The sequence below is a fragment of the Orycteropus afer genome, unplaced genomic scaffold, assembly GCF_000298275.1.
Source record: "Orycteropus afer afer isolate SDZICR_OR568_19922 unplaced genomic scaffold, OryAfe1.0 scaffold00356, whole genome shotgun sequence".
Taxonomy (NCBI): Eukaryota; Metazoa; Chordata; class Mammalia; order Tubulidentata; family Orycteropodidae; genus Orycteropus; species Orycteropus afer.
The window spans coordinates 1,474,347-1,485,341 of record NW_006921943.1 but is presented as its reverse complement, the minus strand read 5'-3'; positions in this window follow the sequence as shown (position 1 = coordinate 1,485,341).

Here is a 10,995-nt window from a genome sequence, read left to right as displayed (position 1 = left end):
AAGTTCAGAGAATGGACCAACTCAGGCCGACAAAGTGACCACCCTAGAGAGCAAACTCAGAGGAACATCAAGGACAGCAGCAACCGAGGGCCACCTCATGTCCAAACTAGAAGTAGCTGGTCCGAGAGTGCCGTCCCCGGCATCCCTCTGAGCTCAGAGGTTCACTCACCGGGACCACACCTGGCTGGCTTATACTCAGTGTCCTAGACCTCGCCAACTGAGAATGCCCTACGTTTACAGAGTCAATGCAAGCAAGTACTTTTTCTACAAAAAATCAACAGTCACCTTTCCCTCTTCTGTGACTATGGATGAACGTGAAGCTAGCCAAGGTCTCCCAAAGTTCAGTGCACACACCATTACACACACACACACCATCACATATGCACATCATCACACACACACACAATCTTCACAATCATCAAACACACACCATCACACATACAGTCATCACACACACAATCATCACATACACATCACACATACACCATCACACACACACACCCCTCACACACAAACACCATCACACAGTCATCACACACATCAATTACCACACACACACCATCACACACATCACACATATACCATCACACACACACACGCCATCACACATATACATGAGTCACACACACATCACATATACACCATCACACATACACCATCATACACACATCACACATATATTACACACGCACACCAACAAAAATACACCATCACACATCACAAACACAATCACACACAGACTATCACACACATCACAAACACAACCATATACAGATTATCACACACATCACACACACCATCACACACACACATCACACACACATCACACACACATCAGTCACACTCACACACATACCCTCATACACATATCACACACACACCGTCACACACACTCATCACATGCACATCGTCACACACAGCCACACACACCATCACACACACTCATCACATGCACATCGTCACACACAGCCACACACACCATCACACACACACCATCACACACACACCATCACACACACACACCATCTCACACGCACACACCACCACACACACCGTCACACAAACTGTCACATACACACCGTCACACACACACACTATCACACCCACCTATACACACATGCGTGTGTGCGGTTCCCAGTACAACGTTTGGGTCTTCTGTCTGTAGCACACTTCCGTATGCCTCATCTTAAGAATGGCAGAAGAGCCCAGAAGTTGTTGATTGCAGCTTACTTTCAATTTTATAAGTAAAAATAAACTTAAATTTCACCAAGCGCAAAATCTCCAAGTACAACCCGCCTGAAAGAAATCGGAAGCCAGCTGTTGCTTCAGCACAGGGCCCGTGTTCTCCCCGAGCCGGCGACACCACCCAACAGCTTCCAAAGCTGGGAGGTGAGGAAGGGGGACCCTGGAGCCACTTCACCCTGTGATGACAGGCAAGGAAACTGAGGCTCAGGGAGGCAATCAACCAGTGGCCGCAAGAACAAAGCCCCGGGCCCCCACCCCCGCCCCCACCCCACATGGTCTGCAGCTGCCCCAGAATCAATTAAGAGCTGACCTTCTGAATTTAAACGCATACAATTAACAGGCAGGCTCCAAACAGAATCAAAATGTTGAAAATTGCTCCAAAAGCCAATGGCTACTTTGATGGCTACAGCTAAGCAATGGGGGGCCGGGGGTTCAGACATTAAAGCAGGCTGTGGTTAAACATCTCCCTTCCTGTGGCTGAAATATAATTTTTCTTTAGTCCATAAAAAATTCAGATAGTGTGCAGAATGTTTATATATGACCAAGGTCTCTCTTTAAAAGGTTTATACTTTTACTTTATGACCTGTCCTTGGTTTGACACTTCCGCTCATCAGAAAGGGATTTATAAAATAATCCTGAAGGTAAGGAGCGGGCATCTGTCAGGGGCGAGCTAGGCTCCACTCTGCGAAATTTAAGGAGAGAAAGAAATCCTGTTAAGCTCTCTTTAGTCACCAATAGACATCAAAGGTAATAATTAAAGAAGACAGACGTCATAAAACATGAATTTATGTCTCTTTTAATAACGCGCAAGCACTATAGTGTGTAAAACATCTATTAGGTAGAAAGAACAAGAAAACGCTCCAATATGAAAAATCTGTGTTTCGTTTGGGGGTATTTTCCCTTCTTCAAAAAAAAAAAAAGAAAAGTGAGGATTTTTTTTTTCACAAGTTTAAACCCAAGTCTTTGAAAACCTTTGCCATCCGTGGGTACATGAACTACGAATGACCCCAGATGATTTGCACTCTGTTCAAAATCCCTCAGAAAGCCAGAGAAAAAGTATCATTAAGGATGACTGATGACTGTCAGTCATGCTTGACCTCACCCAGGCTTTGGTCTCAGCCTCAGTAATAAGGTGCCCTTTATTAGCGGTAACACTCCATAAAAGGGGTGTGTTTAGTCACAGGATAGTGGCCTTCTAATGCCCATTGCTTCTCCCGGAAAGATTGATTAGGGCTCGTTTTTACTGCCTCGCAGCAGACAGGGACTGTGGGGCAGAGCGGCGGCCTAAGGCGGCCTGGGAGACGCTACAGACTTGCAGGGCTGCAAAGATCCTGGCTGGCCAAAGGGGGGTGGGGGCGGATTTTTTGTTAAGAATTCGCTTTTCAGAAAAAGACCCACCCCACAAAACCACACAGGCTTTCACTTCCCAGGCCTGGAGGAAAAAGGCTGGGGAGGGACCCCCATGCACATCTTCCTGAAATGGAAGGACCCACTTAAGGGCTAACACGCCTTAAACAGGGCAGGCTGGGCGGCCACATGCCCTCCGAACCCACGGCTCCAAGCCAATCAGTGGGGAGAGTGTCTACAGAATGAGGCTTCCTAGCCAGACTGACACCAAGACACAAAGATGTAATTATTACCCATTAAAACCAAACATGTGTGAAGCTAAAATTCTCCCCTGGACGAGCCCATAAAAACCCATCCATCGCCTCGGTAAAACCACTCAATTATTTTTAAGAAGGAATCGCTATAGAAACAGACCCACGAATTTCTACATGTGAGACCTCCACGCGCCGCCACGTCCCTTGTGGCTGCCTCAACTCTGGTGGGGGGCCCCCGTGTCCTGCACCCCCAGGAAGGAAGATGGAGGCACACACTGTTGTCCTCATTGTCATCCTCATAACCGTCGCCTGATAGCAAGCGCCATGGCCCTGGAGTGACGGTGGCGGAGCTGCAGCAACACGAGACCTTTGGCAGGTGCTCTACAAAACAAATGAAGGAAATGTGTCCCACGAGGGTCGCCTCCATTCCAAATATGTCTATAAACAAATTTAGCTCACGGGGTGATGAATTTGCCAAAGCCCTTGGGAGCAAAGCAGCCTCCCAGCCGTCCAATGCCTTCAGCCGGTTACTCCCAGAAATTTACCCAAACACGACCACAAGATCCTCCTCGGAAAACTGCCTGTGAGCTTGGCATTAGGTCACCAGGGCAGGCGCCTCCTGGATTCGAATTGGTTTCCACCAAAAAAAAGGAAAACCTCGTGGGCGGGGTGGAGTGGTGTCTGAGAACTAGGGTGCGAGAGGGCCCACCTGGGCCAACTCCCTCTGACTGTGAAGAACTTGGGGGAAGCCCTGGGGGAGGAGCGAGACACCCTCCGTGATCCTGGGAGCCAGCGGTGGATGTCAGCAGCGCGGGGCCCAGCCCAGCAGGGCCGAAGCCCCGGCCCACCCCTCGACCCCCTCCCCCAGCTTCCACAAGGAACGTGGGTGGGAAGGGAAGAGTCGCAAGGAGAAAGGAGACAAGGTCCTTTTGTGACCCTAGCAGTTTTGAGTTCGTCTCCTTTGTGAGTTCTGGAGACACTCATCTTTGCAGCGCACGAAGAGGGAGAGGGCAGGCTTAAGAAGGACCTGCGAGCGCCCACGGTTTGCTTCCACGGGAGATCCTCCTCGCTGGCTATTTCCAGAATGCATCCCCACCACTGATTTTAAATTGACAGGTAATTGAGGTTCCATACCTGCTGCACAAAGCCAGGGGACTTCCAGCGACTAACCACAGCGGGCCAGGCAGCGCCACGTCCCACCATGGTGCCGGCACCGCAGTGTAGCTGAGAGCACGCAGCCCTGGCGACATCCCGCCTGTGCTATTGTCACCGGTAGCACCGGCGCTTCACACGCGACGCCCGGACTGTGCACACCCCCAGCGACTCCCACCTGCCTCAGAGTATTTATTTCCCACGGCTTCTTTCTGGAGTTAGAGGCTTCCTCTCCATTTTACAATTTTAAAAACAAACGTGTACATACACCTATTTGCCGAGTTTGGGGGCACTTCGGAGAGGGGTGTGCGGCACAGTCACGCCAAGGTACGGGCAAGGTGTCGCCTCTGCCCGGCTCTGGGGTTTCTGGATGGCAGGGCCCAGGTGACAAGAAGCCAGGAGCAGCCAGACAGGCTGCACTGCGATTTTCACGGAGCCAGGAAAGGAAGCAGGGCCGGCTCTGACGGAGTGGTACCCAGTATACCGCGTGCATAACAGGAGGCCCACTGTTGTGACACGCTCTGTACTTGAAATAAATATGGGTCACAAGTCTTAGGTTTTAAATCCATACATTTTCAAGCTGCACTGGAACAGTGACATGGGCCCCATGAGGACTTGCCAATAAGGCACACTAACCATTTTGAAAAGAGCCCCCCGCACCCCCCCAAGCCCCACTCAGCCTTCGTTGGGCTGCAGTACCACTTCTTCCCAAGCATCTTGGGGCTGGCTTTTAAAAACAGTAAAACGTAATAAATACAGGTTTCTGAAAAGTTCACACGCCCGAGTCCGATGCACACGGGCCTTCACTGCGGACTGCATGAATTTCATCATCGGATCTTGCTGAAGGTGCACTTTAAGGCAAAAGCAGCGGCCCTTTCATGCGGCCAAATTCCCCCAAATTCTATTCAGTCCGTTCCCATCATTCCCTTCTGTTTGTCCCCGCCTCCCAGCCTGCTTCAGAGTGGAATTTTTAAGCAAGTAAGTACTTGACCTATATTTACCATATGCTAATTTTCTCCAGAAAGTAGCGACAGAACACACCTTCTAAAATTGCAGCTGGCAAGTTGAGACACAACGCCCATATTTCCAATTGGGAAGCACACAGGGGACTGGACAGGGGACGGGGACACTGGCCCTGCTGGGAGGAAGGAAGGGGCTCGCCCAGGCAGCGCTCTGACCGGCAGCTTGGAGAGCCACCACTTGGCCATTTTCCTACAGAAGGCGCCGCAATCGCAAGGATACGGAAATCGTGTGTTGTATTTTGCAGAGAAAATACCAAGAGCGACATCTACACTAATGTCACGGATTCGTGACTCTTTCTCCCCCCTCCTTTCAAAACAAAAGCTCCATCCTTTCTCCTGCGAGTGCAGAATTTCAGAAAGACACAATGGACATAGCAAGAAAAAAATGTCTATCATCTAAAAAAAAAAAAAAAAAAGCAAGCCCGCTCCTGCCGCAGCGACTGAACAACAAAGCCAAGCCAGGAAGGACAGCCGGGAAACCTGGAAAGCTTAACCAAGCCGCTCAGCTAATGAGCCTTCGGAAAGAGGAAGCGAGGAGACCGGCAAAGTTGTAACCTGACCTTAATGTTTGAGTTTCGTTTCACTGTGAAACAATGGACTCTACAAACAATTTAACGCTCATTAAAACAGAAATCCAGGGCAGATATTCCCAGCCCAGGATTTCCAAGCAGGTGATGATCTCAGAGTGGCAGACCCAAACCCTGAGTCCAAACACCCCTGCAGACCTGGTCATGGTCTCCTTACCTGACGACAGCCATTCACATGTACCTGGAGGCCTGTCTATCCCAGGGCTGGGAGCAGCACGGCTGGGCTCTTCTAAACGTGCAGAGTGAACACTGCATGACCCCTCGAGTCAAAACGCACCGGCTCACCCGCTTATCGACACACCAGGCACTACTCCCTGTCTGCTAAGAACACCGGCGCACAAAAACCCTATGCCGCCTGGCTTTATCCACACGTGGAGCGTGCCGTCTCAAAGGCAGAAGCCCAGGAGCACAGATAGATGGCCACACGTCCCTAGGACTCCTGCAGCAGTAAACGTTACCAAACCGGACGGTCCAATGTAACCAAACTGCTTTGCGGGCCCTGGGCCCCCGAGAGCAGAGAGGCTTTTAAATCTGAGAGTGGGTCCTGGGAACGGTCAATGGCATGGCACGCCAACAGGCCGAGGGGTGTCACCGCTCTGCGTGACTGTGCATACACGACAGGCATCTCCGTGTCTACAGGTGTGGGAACAGCCCACGTACCCACAGTACACGACCCACACACTGTACGGGGTATACACACACACACACACACCCCAGCCCTGTGTGCGCAGTAATGACCGTAAACCAGCCTTCACTGCATATCAGGGCATCTTTCAGTAATGAGGCCAGCGCCAGGTGCCACTGCCACTGGACAGGCTTTGCAATCCCTCAACAACACTGGGGATGTTTTTTTTCCCCCCCAAAAAAAAGTCTGCAAGAGTTCAATGATTTTTTTTTTTTTCTCCCCAAGCCAGGTTGCATCAATAATCAAGAGACTAGCTGGGTAAGGTGACAATGATTCCACAGCAAGAAAGGACCCTAAACCACTTAAGACTGAACCTTTGCTTCCACCTAACTCAGGCCGGAACAATGGGGCTTCCTGCGTCCCAAGGACAAATGATCACTCCAGGCTGTATACAATCCAAGGGGTGTTATCACACCAGCAAACTCTTGTCCTAAAAATTATATTCATTGCTTTTTGAAATGTTATCAATTTAATAAATAAATATCTTCCAGGGTGAAAAATATGGCGGTTCTTTGTTTTGTTTGTAAGGGCATCTTTTATCAGCCCTATTGATAAAAAATAAAAAAAATTACCTGGTCCTCCTCTGGCAGCTACACCTTCTGTTAAATTTATCAAACATCCCACCCGACATTTACATTTTCCTGCCCTGATCTCATAGGTCAAATTCTCCCCTTCAATATTCCTTTCTGTTAGCAGCCTGCTGGTATCCTTAAATCAATACGAAGGACTGGACGGTATGAAAAATTATTTCAACTGTTTAACCATCTCACCACAAAGGTATTCACAAACAGTCTGGATCCTTCTTTACAAATAATTCTGTCCACACTTATCTGATATTTTCTACCATTGTCTATTTTTTTACTGTTGTCACTGATTTTTTTTTATTTTTTTTTGCCTTAAAAATATTAGTAAGGAAAAAAAAATCTCCATGGCCACTGTTATTTCAGCCCAGGAAATGGTCCCCAACGTGCTGACGGATTACTCTTTGAATGGTCTGGTACACCCCCCAGGCAGGCTCCATCTCACTCCCAAGAAAGTTCCAATGCCATTCTTTGCGTTCTTTGTCCACTGTGAACTTGAGCCTTGTCCTAGAGTAATTTACCATCCACTTTTTATAGGCTCTTCCAAGAGGATCCGGGACAACAATGAGAGGCCGACGGGGGCCAGGCCGCCCTGGCGGGAGACAGCCCCCCGCCCCACCCGCCGGCAGCCCTGTGCTGTGTACAGGTGCAGCTCCTGCCCTTGGACTAAGTGGGGCTTGTCTTGTTAACGACTTACAATGATGGAAGTGTTTTGAACCATAGTCTCATGGAAGATTGTTCTAGACCTGGCCTCTCAGGGAACATATATCCACCCTTAGCTGGGCACAGGCCCATTTAATCAGCAGCTAATAACTGTACGGGAGGAGAGGCTCGCCTTCATAAATCAGTGTGCAAAATTGCTAATACACTAGTTATCGATTAGTGCACCCACACTCATTTTGAGGCTATAGCTAAGAACTAACAAAGTGACAAGGGTAAAGTGTTATTTCTTTCACACGCAGACAGCTGGGCTGGAAAAATGACTCCAGCAGGCAGTAATTCTTAATTGACACCTGTCAAGATAATGGCAGCAGTCACAGCTGCTGCAGGGGAATGTGTCCCTTGCTCTGTTCATCTGTCAGCTTTAATACCCTTCCTATGCACATATTTTCCTCCTTTGCTCTAATCTACCCAAATTGTCCGGGCTTTTGTTTGAAACCTGGGTTTTGGCAGCAGCTAAGCCCTTCCGAATATCGGCCCGTTGATGATTCAGAAATCTTGCCCATCTTATGCATAAAGTCAAGGTATTAGGGTTTGATTACAAAAATGAAAAAGAGAGGGAAGTGTGTATCTAAAATCAGAAGAGAAAAAAAAAATCCAACAGAGTAGCGTGCCTTTTTAAATGTTCAGTCTACTTTCAAATTCATCTACTCTCGTCTCTCTTTTTACAACAATCTCTTCATGAGATAGAAATGCCATGATTTTGTCATCACTCTGTGACTGGGCTGCTAGCTCCCACTTCAGAACACTCGATGGCCCTAAGCCCCTTCTTTCTACGAAGCAACTGTTCTTGACACACCCACACAGGTGAAAGCCCAGGTCCACACTGTTTGACACGAAACAGGGAAGTCTGTCATTATTAAAGTTTCCGTCTGACAAGAGAAGACACAGCCCAACGAGACGCCTTTCTCCAGAAAGTCTTTCTTCTCTCATAATGATACAGAACATAATTTGAAACTCCATTTTAATGTACAGTCCTTATTTTCCCTTTTCTGCACAGGAGGAAAATGGCTATGACAAGTACATCATTTGGTCTATAAAATAAAAGCAAGAGGAATAAACTTGGAGGGGTGGGGCTAGTTTTGAATCAACCAATTCGAAATCAGCCCAGTTTATGAAGTTGTTGATTTCATAGCAGGAAGTGGTTGTAACAAATGTCCTCACAAACTCCAACTCTGAAATCAATGAGCAGCTCCTCCTTGAAGGGTTCTATTTATAAAATCGCTCATGGGGTACTACCAAGCCAAGGGCCAGCTGGAGGCATGGGGCCTTGGGCACCTGCACATGGAGCTGCACGAAGGGGTGCAGGCACTGTTCCACCAGCCCCTGCCCGGGGCTCCCATCCTCCACAGCTGCAGCCATTTCAACCCTAGGCCCCGCCAGCTGAGCAGATGCCGTGGACCAGAACTCTGCTGCCCACGCTGACTGGGCCTGAGCACACGGCACAGATACCGTTAATCTCGCGTGTTCAGCAGGAGGGGGGTACACAAGCTAGCACACGGGGGTGGCCCAGCCAAGGGAGCCCTGCCTCTCCAAAGCACCGTAAGCAAATGCTATGGTGACCTGGGGCTCCGCTGCCCCTCCCAGCCTGTTCCCCATCCTCGATATACTGGGCTGAACATGGCCCTGGACAATGGCCTTGGTTCATCCCCATCACGGATATGCTCAGAAAAGCTCTCGCACTTTTAAAAATAAATAAATAGCCGCTGACCTGATCCCTACCCACATTCGTCTACCCAAAGACCAGGATGGGACAAAGTGATTTCTAAAGTCATGCTTCTGAATTGGAACAAAACCACCACCTCTCACAACCCAGGGCAGGGTCAGTCTTAGGGACAAAACAGTCTTCAACCAAAATGCTTACAGCTCCCTGACAGTCTCCGCAGACTGCAGCAACTTGCTCAAACCTATGGCAGTCCTGGTGTACAGTCTCCAACTTTCTACCCAATCGCATTTCCCTTCTCTTGGGGCTAGGACAGCTCATGAACATTCTCCCCAACACTGTCAACATAGCCAGCACCTCAACAGGGAATGCAGGGTACCGTCATTTTTTTAAAAGAGTAATTTTGAAGTATACTACACAACTCGATGTTTTTAAATACATTATCATAATATTAACATAATAAGCAATGAAAGAAAATTATCCATTGTTTGCTAACACTTATGCTAAAGAGATGCACTGAGCAGAAAATAAGACATGCCTACAATTAAAAAAAAAAAGGTATTTCTGTCTTCCCTCAAAACTGTCTCTTACTATTTCTATCGCCCTGTATTAATAAATAATAATTAACAAAATTAAACTTCAATATTCACAAAGCATAACCAGGTGGTGCCCCCCTCTCCTGGAGGGAATGAATGAATGGAGCTGACCAAGCCCCTCCCTGTTAGGCCTGACACACACACACACACACACACACACACTCCCTCCCAACAGAACAGGGCAGCCTGAAGTAGCTGACAAAATACTAACAAAGGAACACATGTAAATACATGCTATTGCCCCTCCCAGTGGGATTACAACCTGTGTGCACAGGGTGAGAGGGCAGGGATTAGAATGGTGCCATGAAGATAAAGTGTTTATCCAGACACTACGTGTTCTCACTGAGTATTTCTTGCTCATCTTATTTATAAAAAGAACTTTTCCTCTGAAATCTGTTTACCTCATCGACTCAACATGACGTGAGATTCTGCAGTTACAAGGAGCTGGGAAGTTTATCACTTAGGGTTTCACAGGAAGAAAGGGGGCCATTTTAGGACCTAGCATTTTCCCTGCTCAGTTCAACTGAGCCACAACCATGTGTTGAATCTAAAAATCGGTTTCTGCAGCTTGATAAATGGGAGGGGCCAACTGTTCCAGCCTCTTCTTAATACTAGGGGGCTTTTCTGCCCCTTCCCCCCTTTTCTTTTTCTTTTTTTGCATTAAGGTACAATTTCAGGCCTACCTAGCTCATGTGAGGCTGTCACCATCTTGAAGGAGGCCTAGCTCTTTAGGCTGCACAGGTGTAAGTCTTGCTCAGACATGCAGACCTGCCCTTCTCTGGTCAACAGATTCCCAGATTACGTCAGAATCATCCGGGCGGCCGAGGGGGTGCCCACCCAGCGCCCAGGGACGGACCATCAAATACCCTCCAAGCACTGATTTTCACAAACTTTGTATTTCTGGTTCGTTCATCTACATGCGACACCTCCCTTCCACAGAAAATAGCATATCTAACCCACAGGAAGTACAACAATTAGGATCTTTAGAATCAAAAAAATAAAAATAAAAACCAGCTGAGTGGCTGGTTTTTCTGCCTTCGCTTTATTGCACAGTTCAAAGCCAGGATTACGAGGTCATTAAGCAGCATTGTCTCTGTGACATGATTACCCAGGTAGCAAAGTCCATTTGTCACCTACACCAGC